The sequence below is a fragment of the Podarcis gaigeae genome (assembly GCF_964106915.1).
Source record: "Podarcis gaigeae genome assembly, chromosome: 4".
NCBI classification, from domain to species: domain Eukaryota; kingdom Metazoa; phylum Chordata; class Lepidosauria; order Squamata; family Lacertidae; genus Podarcis; species Podarcis gaigeae.
The window spans coordinates 32,283,594-32,299,906 of NC_139677.1; positions in this window are offsets into that span (position 1 = coordinate 32,283,594).

Genomic DNA, 16,313 nt, shown 5'->3' on the forward strand with positions numbered 1-16,313 from the left:
GCAAGAGTTATTAACCCAAGTGAAAGAGACCATGCTTTTGTCCTAAACTGTCATTTCAATTTGTGGAGGGTGCCCCAAGATGCTAGCATGCAACAGAGTGGAAAATCCATTTTAGTTTTGGGTTCAATACGTCAATGCCTTGAAGGCACCCACTTCATTCATTTCTTTTTATTTATTAAATATATATCCTGCATTTCCTCCCAAAGAAGCCCAAGGTGGCACTTTATGGGATCACTCATTAGCTTTAGATAGGGAGCATTTCTAATTTTCCAAACTCACCCAAAACATTTACTGCAGTCATCAAGAGTCATCTAGTCCAAACCCCTTCAATGTAGCTAGATGAAAATTTAAACTATCACTTCACAAGGTAGATAAGGCTCATCTGATAGCTCCTACTCCCAAAAGCCACAATACCTTTCTTTAAAAGAAAAAAAAAAGAAAAAGCTCTGAACTTGAAAATATCAGTTTTCATTCCAGCATCATAACATTGGATAGAATCAGTAATCAATTGTAACTTTGGCCCTGTAACTGATTTATTACATTGTCCAGCTTTTAAGGTGGTTCACATTATAACTTCACCTCCTTGTACCTTTCTGTGCAGGTGTAATTAAAGATTTTGACAGTGTAGGAGTCCACATAATTTTGACAGGCAATGTGAGTTTCATCTGGTGTGCCAAATCTCTCACAGGAAGAATTGAACTTCTATCTATAGACAAGTTCATGATTTGATGATTTCGGTTCAGTTAAAGGCGTAGTCATTCAAACACGATACCTTTTCGTGAAATCGCTTCTCACATTCAAACATGTATTGAGAAATTAGTAATGTACAATCATGTGTAAATTGTTCCTTGTTGCTTTTTAGTATTCTGTTCCTCCTGCATCCCCTGGACTCTCAGCAATCACGTCAATTACTCCCACCTTAAGAAAAAAGAATCATTTTGTGGAAAATATATTACACATGGTGGGGGGAAATTCAAGTAAGTATAAGACCTTATGCCCTGCTTTCTGACATTGGGCCCCACACTCTCTGTGCTAATACTGACCTCTGGTGACCACATGCGGCATGTTCAATTGGACCTGACACAGAAGTCACATTTCAGAGCAACCTCTTGGAGAATCACAAGAACTGCTTTCATAGCAAAAGCATATGGCAAGAACTCACCCATCCCCTGTAGCTGAAAGGTATCACATGTACTCTAGGTACACCTGTAGATGTAAGAGGTATTTATACCACCCAGTCACAAGGATGAATATTGTACAATTGTGGAGAGCTCAGTTGGTTTATTTTCTCTTCCCCTTGCTTGAAAATTCACTTAGAATTAGAGACTGGTTAACTTCTCTGGTGTAGAATTGTAGGGTTGGAAGGGGGTCCCATCTAGTTAAACCCCCTGCAATGTAGATAGTTAAAATTTTAAACCATCACTTCACAAGGTGGATGAGACTCACCTAATAGCTCCTACGTCCCAAAGTCACATCACCATTCACTTGAAAATATCTGTTTTCGTAATGTTGGATAGAAAAAGAGCAGCAAATTGGGAAACTGGTTTCAGTTACAATTCTAGGAAATTAAAAATCCAGGCAGAAAGCATAAACAAAAATGTGTTGGAAGAAACTGAACTACGGAGAGAGGTGTTGTCGGAAAACGAGACTTCAGAAGGTAACTGAGCCAACTACCCTGGTGCAACTTATTCTTTGTTTTGTTCGAAGCTAGTCTTTTTTCTTCCATAAGCATTTATATTTAAGCAGGCTGACAATTATGAGAAGTAGCTGTTTGAATACCACCTCATATAAATAAGTACACACCCCTGTAAAAGGTAAGCAAAGAGAGGAAGCAAAAATGATTTAAACTGCAGTCACACAACCATTTATATGAATATAGAATTGGGAAGAATTCCTGTATAGAATTACATTGCATTCATGTGATTTTTTTTTATACTTAACAACTATGTATTTTTATTTATTTTCAGTGGGCATGATCCATTTAAAATACAAGAATTTTTAAGGAATGCTGTTCTGAAATCCGTCCACCAGTTTCTCAAAACTTCCTCTGAGAAGCCTGCTTCATTCTCACAGCACTTGAGAATTTCAGTGGGTGTTTACCTTACCATGGAGGGAATGGGTGGCACTATGGATTAAACCACTGAGCCTCTTGGGCTTGCCAATCGGAAGGTTGGGAGTTCGAATCTGCACGACAGAGTGAGCTCCCATTGCTCTGACCCAGCTCCTGCTAACCTAGCAGTTCGAAAGCACACTAGTGCAAGTAGATAAATAGGTACCGCTGCGGTGGGGAGGTAAAAGGCATTTCCGTGTGCTCTGGTTTCCATCATGGTGTTCTGTTGCACCAGAAACAGTTTAGTCATGCTGGCCCCATAACATGGAAAGCTGTCTGTGGACAAACACCGGATCCCTCGGCCTGAAGCTAGATGAATGCCGCTCCCTATAGTCACCTTTTAATTTTTACCATACCTTACCATTGAGAATGCTGTATGAGTGTTTCTTTCCTGTAAGCACCTTTTCCAGCTCTCTACATACAGCCTCCCTGCCTGCCCACATTTCCTGATCTGAAAAAGTTACCTCATGACATCTTCCTCAGAGATGGAATGTATGTGTGGGTGCCCAGGGAGGCTGCATAGCAGACCCCCAGCGAGATGATTTGTAAAATGCCCATTGGAACGGCACCGAAATTTGCTCTTGCCTTCAATAATTTTCAAATATTTAAGTACAAACACTTACAAGGAATAAAGGTAAAGGGACCCCTGACCATTAGGTCCACTCATGACTGACTCTGGGGTTGCAACGCTCATCTCGCTTTATTGGCCGAGGGAGCCGGAGTACAGCTTCCGGGTCATGTGGCCAGTATGACAAAGCCACTTCTGGTGAACCAGAACAGCGCACAGAAACACCATTTACCTTCCCGCCAGAGTGGTACCTATTTATCTACTTGCACTTTGATGTGCTTTCAAACTGCTAGGTTGGCAGGAGCAGGGACCAAGCAACGGGAGCTCACCCCGGCGCAGGGGTTTGAACCACCAACCTTCTGATTGGCAAGTCCTAGGCTCTGTGGTTTAACCCACAGCGCCACCCGCGTCCCCTTACAAGGAATACTTTGTAACAAATAACTCCAGCCATTGTAGTGCACTCAGCAGTTCCTTTCCGTTTTCTAGGTGCCCTTTTGAAACTCCTGTCTCTCTCTAGCTCAATCATGGAAGTGACTGACTCTAAACTCAACCTGTTACTGCTGCAGAGCACCCCCAGGCTTGCATGCAGCCAGTGGAGTCTTGTTTTTCTTTTACTTTGAACAACAAACAGCCATGCCATGAGAGCCGCTTTCTTCGCTCTTTCAAAAACAGTTTGCCATGCAGCATGGGGCGTTGCTGTTTGAAAAGCCCATCTGGGCATGTGGAATTAGCTGAGCGGTCCTTTGGATCCCAGCTTCTATGCTCAGAATATACTGACAGGTCATGCGACAAAAGTTAAAGCAAGCGAAGCTATTGACAATGTGAAATGACCATTATATTATTGTAATGTTCTGTTAATGCTTCAAGGCTGTACATTTTAAGTCAATGGCATTTAACAGAGCAGGCTGGCGAGCCTTCGACTGTTAATAATGCCACGAAAACCCCGTAGTTATGAAAGCTTGCATTTACCCTTAGAAAACCTATGGGGAATAATAATAAATTTATAGACTTTTCTTAAAAAGTGTTTTCACATTTGATTGCTAGCTAGTTGTCAGTTAAGACAAAAGGTTAAAAAGACGGCAGGAATTCCATTTACTCGGTATTTAAGTTTTCTGTTAATGATAGGTTTGCCTTAGAAGTTTTACAACATTTAATTAGGTTGTTTAAAACGTCCTCTGATGCAAAATGAAAAGGAATATTAAGTGACATGTAGCATGTTATTATTATTTTTTCTTTCTTTTTTTTAAAGAAAAAGCAGATTTCACTCTGTCTTTGAGTCAAGGGGGGGGGAATAGACCCCAGAGCCTCAGATCATTTGTCCCAAATTAATTATCAGTTATTGAATAATTAACGATCCTTGACAACTCTTTTAATGATTAACAAATCAATGGAACCACTGGAGTCTCTCTCTCTCTCTCTCTCTCTCTTTCTCTATGGTCTAATGATGGTAATATAATACTTCCTTGTAAAACTTGCAGATGACCAGAAAATAACAACTCCTTCTTCATGCAAGAAACTGAGATACCAAAATAGAACTATTACAGCATTTTTTTTTCCAGTTCTAAAAATAAGCACATGCACTTCTCCATTATAGAGTAAATGTATGCCCTTAAAAAATGAAAAAAAAAGTGTGAATTAAACAACAACTACAACTACAACAACAAAGAATATGATGCACAATCCTAGAAGTGCCCTTCTAGGATATTTCTTTAAACTTGACATTTAATTTATATAGCTGTTTCTCTATTTAGGTGATTTAAAATACCACTCTTTGCATAAGCCACAGGGCTGTTCACAACAAAATGGTTTAAATACATAAAATCCATCAAAATGGCACCATCCTTTAAAAGCCACTGAATACCAATTACTACAGCTGCAGCAGCAACTAGGTAACTCCTCCTGCAAATGGCTACCAAAAAAGGATTCATTGTAATGAACCGCCTAAATGAACACCTCAGTAGGGAAGGAGCTCCACATACAAGGAGCGGCCACTGAGGGGGGAAAGGGCTTTTTCCCTGGAACTCTACACCAGGGGTCGGCAAACTAAGGTCCCCTGGCTGGATCAGGCCCACCTGGGTCCTAAATCCTGCCCGCGCCACGAAGCCAGAACCCGCCACGAATTCGAGACTCCCGGCGATGGCAACGGGAGGAAGAGGCCAAGCAGCGGCGGCTCTGCCTCTCAAACGCACACCTGATTTACCTCAGCAGCGTTTGATTGGCAGAGACATCCTCGCGCCTCGCTGAGGTAAACCAGGCGTGGCATTTGATTGGCAGAGCCACCACCACTCAGCCTCTTCCTTCCGTTGCCGCTGCCGCCCTGGTGCTCCTGTGGGCCAGAGAGCGGAGTGGATGAGCTCACTCTGCCTACCCACAAGAAGTAGCGGCGGCAGCGGTGGCAGCAGTCCCTGGGAGATAAGGGCAGCGGCTGGGGCTGGGGAGGAGGACTACTTGCCCCCCCTCACCTCTTCTTCCAGCTCCCCCCCCCCCGGTGCCAATTCTCCAGCCCACCACAAGGTCTGAGGGACAGTGAACCGGCCCGCGGCTAAAAAAATTTGCCGAGCCCTGCTCTACACCACATATTTCATACTGCAAAGGACCTCATCTTCTGTACTTAAAGCGCAAGCTTGTCTATTGTTGTTGCAGATACTCGTCCCAAGTACTCAGGATTGCACGCCAGGGCACCCCCTTCATTTCATTAGTGGGAGAATCATAGATAATAATAATAAATTTTATTTATACCCCGCCCTCCCCAGCCAAGGCTGGGCTCAGGCAAGCTAACAAGCAATAATAAAAACAAGTTGAATGACTACAACTTAAAAACAAGATTAAAAGACAACATTAAAATGCAGCCTCATCACAGGAGGAGAAAGGAGAAAAGAAAGGGGGGGAGGGAATCAAATTGACTCCAAGCCAAAGGTCAGGTGGAACAACTCTGTCTTATAGGCCCTGCGGAAAGAAATCAGATCCTGCAGGGCCCTGGTCTCATGAGGCAGAGCGTTCCATCAGGTCAGAGCCAGTGTTGAGAAGGCCCTGGCTCTGGTTGAGGCTAATCTAACTTCCTTAGGGCCCAGGACCTCTAGGGTGTTGCTATTTATGGACCTTAAGGTCCTCCGTGGGGCATACTGGGAGAGATGTAGAGTTGGAACGCAGGAATTGTTTGCCCACCATGCATCTTGAATCCACAACCCCGAGATTAAGAGTCTCCAGCTCTACTGACTGACCTATCCCAGATCCACGCATAAAAAAGGATTTGATGCACGAACAGCATTTATGCACTAACTTTTCTGCTCCCGGAACAGATTGTCAGACTGGGGAACTACGGTTATTGTCGGGGCCTGACCGCTGCTCAGAGAAGTGGCAAAAACCCACCAGCATCCCCACAAACCTGAACTCAGTCGCAGGACAGCACACCAAGGAACACATCGTTCTCCTATGAAGAGTGTTTCAGCACTGCATTGTTATTTACAGATGCAGTGGGAAAGGAACGTGTTTCAGCCGACATTTTGTTAGTTGGTCAAATGTGTTTTGGAGTTCTCCCTCCCTCAGCTGCCACCTGCCAGCAGCACGTCTGTCAGGTTGTAGCAGGAGAGGCAAGCTGGCTATGGATCTTTCCCCTCTGAACTATTCCTATCCCAGATGATCCTTGTGAGAAGCCTATAGCTTTAAGCAATGATGCCCAAATTTGATTTCACCACCCCCTTCACTCACCACCCATTTCCCCCTTTTTGTCATGTCCTTTATATTGTAAGCCTGATAGCAGGAACAGTCTTCAGTTACTGTTGTTAGTGCTATTAAAAAGGCAAAAATGTAGGTAAAGGATCCCTGGACAGTTAAGTCCAGTCAAAGGCGACTCTGGGGTTGTGGCGCTCATCTCGCTTTCAGGCATAGGGAGCCGCCATTTGTGCACAGACAGCTTTCTGGATCATGTGGCCAGCATGACTAAACTGCTTCTGGTGCAATGGCACACCGTGACGGAAACCAGAGCACATGGAAACACTGTTTACCTTCCTGCCAGAGTGGTACCTATTTATCTACTTGCACTGGCCTGCTTTCGAACTGCTAGGTTGGCAGAAGCTGTGACAGAGCAACAGGAGCTCACTCCATTGTGGGGATTCGAACCGCCAATCTTCTGATCAGCAAGCCCAAGAGGCTCAGTGGTTTAGACCACAGTGCCATTATTAAGCTGTAGTAAGCCACTCTGGGAGTCTTTTTTGGTTAAAGAAGAGGAGAGGGGTGCTAGAAATAACAACATTTTTGTTACAGAGATCTATGATTTCCCCCCTTAACATAACTTTCTGTACCTAGTTTTATTGGTGTGTGACCACAATAAAACAAGCCATTTATAGCATAACTTTTGAAGCCACTGGACAAAGATCTGCTCTTAAATCATACAAATGGTTTGTATTCTCCCTCTGCATTGTACCAATAATTCCTGCAAATAAATAATAGTGAATTTCTAAATCGCAGGCTTGCCCCAGTTCAGTAACAGAACTTAAACATGAAATTAAAAAAAACACAGAACTCTGACTTCCTTCTTTGGGTAAACTAAGGCACTGTCAGCAATAAAACTGTTTTGGGACTGAGACAAAAGTCCAATGCTTTGAAATTTTTTAATCTTCCTTTTGCTTCAGGTGCCATATGAGACCGTTTGTGTAGAAATGATTTCACCACAACCTTTTTGAAGAGCTTCAGGGGGCCTCTATCTGTGATGACCTAGTAGGGGGTTTGTTGAGCCAATGGGAGGAGGGTTGTTGCTCTTTTCAGTATTAATATTTTGTACCTTTAATTTAGATCTTATTATCATTTATGTGGAAATCATTTCATTTGGTAGTGTACTTTTCAATGTTTTATTTATTGTTTAGGACTACTTCGGTTGTGATCGTAATTATGTGATTTTTTTCATACTGTGTGCTGTCATGAGAAGCGTTCTAACTATGGGAAGGCAGCATACAATTAAAATGATGTATATATGCATTGGTAGTTCTATGGTAGAATTCTCGCCCACCACGCAGGAGGCCTGGGTTCAGTTCCCAGCCAATGCAAAACATATTTTGTGTTGGATAGCTCAGTTGGTAGAGTAGCATCATGAGTGTGAGTCCCACTTTGGGCAAAATATTCTTGCATTGTGGTCCCTTCCAACTCTACAATTCTATGGTTCTATTGTTCTTTGTATGTAAGTTTCCATAAAATGGTATAATGATGATAATAATAATAATAATAATAATAATAATAATAATAATAATAATAATAATATATTATTTATACCCTGCCCATCTGGCTGGGTTTCCCCAGACACTCTGGGCGGCTTTCAACAGTGGTCTGTTAAACATTAAAAGCTTCCCTAAACAGGGCTGTCTTCAGATGTCTTCTAAAAGTCTGGTAGTTGTTCTTCTCTTTGACAAATGGTGGGAGGGTGTTGCACAGGGCAGGTGCCACTCCCAAGAAGGCCCTCTGCCTGGTTCCCTGTAACTTGGCTTCTCTCAGTGAGGAAACCGCCAGAAGGCCCTCGGCGCTGGACCTCGGTGTCCGGGCAGAATGATAGGGGTGGAGACGCTCCTTCAGGTATGAGCCCAACACGGTCAGATTCACCTTCCAACTGATGGCCCATTGCTGAAACAGCCCCCTGCAGGATTGATGCTGCATTTCAACAGCTGTTCAGTGGTGACATCAATCCTGCAGGGTGCTCCTTTGAAAGCAGCTTCCCTGCAGAAAAGCCACTTGTGAAGGAACACCCCAAATAATTGACCCCTCTGCTCTTGGTGTGCGTGTGTGTTTCAAGAGATGCAGCACCTTCTCCTCTCCCCTACCAACTGTTTCATTATTTGCTTTAAAAACCATAATTAAACATTAGCAAAGCCCCCAAACTAATTCAGGACAGGATCTAGGATAGAGCAGGTGGCCCCTAGCTTGACCCAGAGCAAAAGAATGAGGGGCCCCCAAATTGGGACCAAATTGTGGAGGTGGGGGAATAGTCCTATAAGTTCCACCCTGCCCTTCATCCAAGTTGCTCACGGCTACATAAATCATGCCCTGCCTCCATTTTATCCTTGTAATGTCCCTGTGGGCCAAGGGAGATTGAGAGGGAGAGAAGAAGGATTTGAATCTGGACACACACACACACCTGTCATCGTCCACACTAAACAATGAGTGTTTATGCTGCCACAGTGCCAACAAAATAATTATACTCTGCTATCCAATAAGAATCTTCCACATAACTTAGCTATCATAATTACAGTAGAATTAATGATGAACGATGGAGAGCAGCTGTGTGTGTCCTTATGGAGATGACTTTTTAAACCATGTAAGCCTTGAATTCTTGTTTTTGAGGACTGCGTGTTGCGTCCATGAAAGTTGCCCCATTAGTCCAAGGGCTTCTGCGTGTACAATGGGGCTTCTTCTCCTTTTCTACTCCCCACATGGCCCCATGCTTCCCCCATCTGTTCTCCCCCACCCCACCCGTCCTAACTCATTTACTCAGGAGCAAGCCCCATTGAATTAAATAGGACTTGCTTCTCAGTAGATGACACTGACTTACTAGGGAGCAAGTCTGAATCAATTCCATGGGGGCTTACTTCTGAGTAAACAGGCTTTCTCCATTAATTGACCATATCTTTTAATGTGCATTTAAATCAACTGAGCCTGTAGCAAGAAGTTATATTTTGCTTGTATACTTTTGAGGGAAAAGACAATTTTCTCTATCAGCCTTCATTTTAAAATGCTTGTAGAATTAGTTTTTATCTTATTCTTTATTTTCAAATACAGTATATAGATAATAAGTTGAACACTTCTTTAAAAATGCTTTAGGTAAGAGAAAATGTTGCTTCTAAAATATACTGTCATATGGAACGTACGTAGATCAGTTGGTTTGAGATTTGCGTTTTATAAAGAAAAAACTCACGTAGAATCGAGGAAAATGTTATGATGTTATTTCTTGTGTGCTTAGGGTTTCTTTTTTAAAAAAGAAAATGGTTTAGAAAGCATAATATTTCCAACAATATTTCTCCTTTCCCCCTTTCCCTGAGACTCACAGTGTCTTTTTTAAAAAGCTTTGGCTCAGTTCACAAAGAGAAATATCATCAATGGTGATCTGATAGTGCTTTTTTTAAGAAGGGGAGGGAAATGGAAGCAATGAAATGATTTTTCCAACAACTTTGGGAATATAACTTTACCTTACATGAAAAGATTGGGGGGGGGGGGCTAGATATCTGCCGCAACTCCTTCTTATCAGATACAATTATAACTTCTGGTTTCACCCAGATGGCCAAGTTAACAAAATAGGGAGGGGGGTGGGTCAAGGGGGAATTAGTAAGGCAATTTTTTTCAGGCTATTGTTCCCATGCTGTGTATTTATAGGAAGTGCGGAAAAGAATTAAATCAAAACAGTGATTAAAAATGCATAACATTAATGTCGCAACACTGAGTTTGTCAAGTATTGAGAACCTCAAACCGTCTCTCTGCTTTTGCAAGGATGATTGCAGCTAGAGGCAATGCCAAGCTTTGCGATGTTTAAGAAGCACTTTGTTGTAGTTTGGGGAAAATAATAACTAATTATTATTATTTTTTTAAAAAAAATGAAAACCAAGATTTATTTTGTTTGTTCAAATCAGATAAATGTTACGGGTATTTTATTCATCATTTTTCTACTTATGCATATTGACATTTTCCACTCGAATCTTCCAGGGCTCCAAGTTGGGATGTCAGAAACTGTGCTTGCAGAAATGAAAGTATCCTCATTATGCAAATTTGGGTCCCACTGATAGGCATGTTCTGTTTTATAAATTACATCCTCTTGTCAGAAGTCAAATTGTATTTGAATAACTTCACGGAAATTGTCACCAAGATTTTAAATTGTGTGCCTTGTGTGCCATTGTTGATTTAGTCAGTGAGTAAAAAATGGACATGTGTTGATTTTTTAAATGTGCGCATGATTGTTTTGTCATAAATGTTATTTAAATGAAGCCTAGATGCATATGTAATTTTTCTGTATATTTTTTAAAAGTTTAGCTTCAAATGTATGGTAATCTTTATATTTAATAAAATATGATAAATGGTACCGGTTGCTGTATATTTTAGTCTTAACAAGTTTGTTTCCTACCAACATACTTGAAAAAAATTTCCTGTAGGGTAAAATAAATATACATGCTCTGGAAAAAAAATCAAATCTAAAAGTTAAAATGAAGTGAACTCAAATTATGAAAATTATTTTAATCTTCTATAAAAAGGTTGCTTTCCTTATTTACATTCTCATGGAATTTATTTATTTTTCAAATTAGTAAACTCAGTTGAACTGTTCCTTCTTCTTGTGGAGAGGACTGAACAGGTCTCAGATATATATTAAAAAAGAATGTCTTATTGTGAACGAAAGCAATTTAATTAAAAAAAACACAATTTAAACTCATTACACAGAATCAACACTATTTCAGAAAGGAATGTATTTATACAGCATCACATGCTGACATGCCTTTCGAAAGTAATATTTTACTTTTAAAAAGATTCTGAGGAGAGATGTTAACAACAAGCTCTGTGCTTAGCAAAAGGATCTAGCTTCTGCTGATGTAAGTCTTGAAAATCACTATTATTGCAGCTGGAATAATCTTTGATGTTAAGAAAAGTGGAAAAATCAAAGTGAAGTGCTAAATCTGGTCATTTTTCAAACATATTATTCTTGTCAAGACAATATATAAAATAAATCATTGCCTTTCTTTTGATTTTCACATAGCCCTTTTATTCACTTTTATTCAAAGTACAAAAGCACTGAGGAGGATAAAGAAAATGTGGGAGATTTTGGGGGTGGGGGCAAGCAGAATGTTATTATGTCTATTTTTATTAAACAATGACACCCGTGATGTAAGTGGAGTCTGGCTCAGAACATGAAATGTGCTTTCAACCATTGGCATTCATCATATTTGCTCAGCTCCTGATATGAATATACAACAGAATTCTGGTACTGCTTTCCAAAGCCATTTGACTGAGTTTTAAACCCTTGACAGTAACAAATACAAATTGCACCAGCCCAAAAAAATTGTTGGGGCTAATTTTAATATTAATGAATTCTTTACAACCTCAGTTCAGCAGTTTCGATTAAGCTTTAATTAGTAGCCAGAGGGGAATCCAAAACAAAAATAAGGAGTTGAATTGCTAATTAAGTTACTTTGATGAGGTGGAGTTTTAGTAAAAGACTCATTGTTGTTGCCTATGCAGGTTCTGACAAGCTAGAAAATACTAAAGATTATCATTATTGTAACTAACATCATACGTTACCACCAGATTTTCTGCAAGGAGAAGACAGTTCATTAGAGTGCAACACTTTGGCCTGTCACTACTAGAATTAAAGTCTTGTTAATAAGATCGCAGTGCCTGGGAACTAGAGGCCAACGCAAGCAAGCATGGCTTTAACTCGGAACGGGGATAAATTATCTCGTTATTTGATACTTCTGAATCCAAGGTGCATACATGTCTCTCTCTTAACAGCTCGTTCGTTTAATATGTCACACAACATGTTGCTCGTTAGAAGTGGACGTTGTTGCCTTAATATCGGCCGTTACAAATATGCACCTACTGCACGTGCCTTCCAACATCTTTCATAGAGCTCCTTTGATAAAAATGGATTTATTCCATCACAAGATTACCATGAAATTACAGATACAGTGTTGTTTTTATTTATTTTTTATTATTATTTAAACCATTATATTGTCAGCCTCGGAGTTTATTAAGCCGTCTTTCATGACAGGTCAACATCTGAGGAAATGTTTTTAATCACATGGTTTATTAAAAGCTGGGAAATCAACATTAAAAACAAAACATATAAATGTGTGACTGTGTGGCTCCTACAAGATTTCTAATTACAGCAACTAAATTGTTCTCGTAACAGCAAGCTATCTGTCTATATATCTTATACCTATCAATATAACTACATATTTTTCCCCTATCTTGGTTAGGATTGTGTGGCATAATGTGATTTGTCTACACTTTGATGTTTTCTATAATTTGGATTTATCCTTTTTGTTTAAGGTTTCAAAGCCCACATACCCAATAACTAAAGGATAAGAAGAGACAGAAAAATAAATGATATTGTTTCTGGGGTATTAAATATAAGCCTGGCTATCACAGCTACATTGCACTAGCGAATTGTAATCAGGTACTTTGACTTAACACAGTTTTGTTTTATAATCAGAACGGTTGCCATATGTTGGAAAAACCTATCTGCCTATGTCTTAGGGGTTTCATACCTCTGTAACAAATCCACAAACTCATTTTATAATACCTTAAATCTACCCATTGTAATGTAGCTCCACTAGTGTAAATCCACATCAAACTTTCCTCATGAATGTTGCGAGAAGATTACGTACATTATCACTGAAAGCAAAAGAAAGAAGCAGTGAATTAGAATGCAGTTGATACTGCAGAAATAACTTTGGCTAAATCTTCTTTTAATGCATAGTTTTGCAATTTTCCTTCACTCAGCATGAAACTGATTAAAAGCTGCTCATAAGAAAGGCTTTGCACAAACAGATGTATTGTTTAATATATTTACATCTCTAAATGCTGGAAAATTTGAACTCTAATACTGCAAGGTGGTGATAGTTGAAACGAAAGATACAGTGTTTCTAATGCAGCTATTTGAATATACAATACTTTCTCTTCTGCTGCTCTTGCCCAGTTAATACATGTACACACAATGGTAATCCAATACCTGTTAGTGCACATACTGCATTATAGGATAATCTGTTGATGCCATTATTTTTGAAGTTATATGTATCTGAAACAATAATCAAGCAAACAAATAATATGAATTCTTTAAGAGGTATAATTTTTACATGCAAGTAGCTTTCTGACAAAAGTGTCAAAGAGGCCAATGGTATTTAAATGCTTTGCATCAGATTTTACTGAACCAGTTTTTCAACACTGTGCTCACTAATTTTTCCTAACTGTGTTTTTCTTCTGGGGAGAGAGAAAGATGCTAAGGTGTTTGGGGGTTTATTCCCTCCTCAAAAATCAGGCAGAAACAAGTTAAGAGTCTTGGTTTTATACAAAATTACCTGAGATCTTCTAATCAAACAAACAAGAAGGCTTACTCTGCCTCTCTCCCTCAGCCTGATAACGAAAACGAGTAAGACAAATATGTAGAAAATATAACCAGTTGCTTTTTTTCCTGTGTGCTATTAGGACTTTTAAAACTTATATATATTTTTAATCATTTAAAGAAAATGCAAGAGATCAGATGCCTAGATGTTAGAATGGGACAAATAATTACCTAGCTAGCCACCGGATACCCAAACACGTGAGAATCCATTCTGTAGAGAACGTAAGTTATGTTTCCAAATAGTTGCTTCCTTTTGCAATCTGCATCTTATGGCAGCCCTCCTGGCACTAAGTGATGAGTCCTCATTCTGGATGCATTAAAAAAAAAAGCTAAATCCCAGCCAATTGCATCTTTGTGAATTATAATATTTTAAAGGCTCTCCAGGATGTAGCTAATGAGGTGCACAAACCAGTCCAAGTTATGCACACCACATAATCAACTCTCCCATTGAGATCAATGGGAACACAACTGATGGATCCTGCTTTAACTGGATCATGCCCCATTTAATGTGCAGTACTATTATTTTGTTCTAAAAAGTGTTGGTTTTTTACAAGGAAGAGGTTGTGGGATGGAGTAGTATTAAGAAGTGAAAACTTAAGGCTATGGATCTCTTCAGGAAACCATGTGTTTGTTCTTTTACCCAAAAGAATGTGAAAGAAGCAGCTTTTCTTAAAATAAGTTGAATGGAGGAAAGAATGGATAGTCCATTTCCATGAAACCTGAGTGGGAGTTCCGCACAAGATTAAGTGGGATGAACAGAGCTGTGTCTGTCAATTTCAGCTCCTCATTTTCCCACTCTTCAATTCTCTACATTTCCACATCAGCTTCCAAATGCTCCTTTAAAAATTCCTCTTGAAAATTCAGCAGCATTTTAGTGCAAATTTCTCCCAGGAGACACAAATTTGGTACACAGTGCTGCCTAATATACACATTTTTGCGGAGCATATTTCCCCTAATATTTATATTTTGCTTCATAGAATTATTTTTGTATCTTCCCTTCACTAATCTATGGCTTTTTATGCACACTTTACCTTACGATGTGCATCTTTAAACCTCTTTCTTGCTGGAGAATTGCATTGCAAAATTCAGTATTCAGAGAATTGTGGATTTCAAAGAATGGCAGTGTTTTGGTTTGGCTATTGTTTCAGAAAGTACAAATTAGACTGATTCGCCTTTAAATTCAAACAGAATTGCCTTTCATCCTCATCCCTAGTGCCATCCTTAATAGATCAACTGTGCCTATGGTCTCGAAGCAACCGGAGCATGATCTTTTTCAGCATTTTAGATGCATGAATCTGCCCGAGTATTTATGCCCATCCTCTGAGACCCTCCTCTGCAACCTCCCACTATCAGTAATCAGGTGGGCAGAAGCCAGGGAGCGAGTTTTGACTGTGTTTGGAAAAACCTTCCCACTAAGGATTGGCTGCTACCATCCTGGTCTCTTGGCACTGGTGAATTTGCTTGAGATGTTTAAGCTTACTTGCTTTCACTTGAATTTTTAATGCTGGGCTTTCTTTCCTCCTTCCTCATTGTTTTATTGGTTTCATCAACATTGTGTTTTAGTCTTCTGGAAGCTTCTCCAAACCAATGAATACTCCAAAGAGATTGCATGACACAAATTACAAATCTGCCTGGTGGCTGATTCAGATTGTTGGACCATGTACGCCATTGTGGTCAATTCCGGCCAGCAATTGCTCTCCAAAGTCCCAGAAACAGACTTTCCCTAACTGTATTAGCTGAGTGTCATTGGGAATGAACATGGGACCTTACTCATGAAAACCATATGCAGAACTACTGAGCTTTGAGCTCTCAAATTTACACTTGCCATGAAGCTGTGTGGTATCAGATGAAGGGCAGAGATGTATTACTTGGCTACATATCTGACTCTGTGATTATTGCATAACAAGCATGGTAGTTCTCAATAACCAATTATTTGTAGAAGAAAATTTCTAGCAGGACAAAATGTGAGTATTCAAGATTACAGGGGGTGGAGTGATAAATAATAATAATAATAATAATAATAATAATAATAATAATAATAATACTTTGCCCATCTGGCTGGGTTGCCCCAGCTAGTCTGGGCAACTTCCAACACATATAAAAACATAATAAAACATCAGACATTAAAAACTTCCCAATACAGGGCTGTCTTCAGATGATTCGTATAGTTAGGAATAGGGGAAACAGGAGAATTCTGGATACCTTTCATTTTAATTGAATATGGATACACACAAATATTTGTGCCTCATTCTTGTGAAACATGGAAAACGTTAAGCCCGACAAGTTATGTCTGCCATCACTTAACTGCAGAAAGTTGCTTCTTGAGTTGCATTGTTGTATTGAGATAAAATAGGCTCGGTCTTCATCACAGCAGATCAATATTAATGCATCAGAATCACAAACTCACTGTGGGGGGGGCACAAAATCTTTTACAATCACATTGTTTAAAAGAAGATGTGTTCAGAAGGCTGAAGACAATACGAAACCCCAGAAGCAACGATGCCTTCAGACAAATTATGTCCATCCTTGCTGAACTGCAGAAAGTTGCTTCT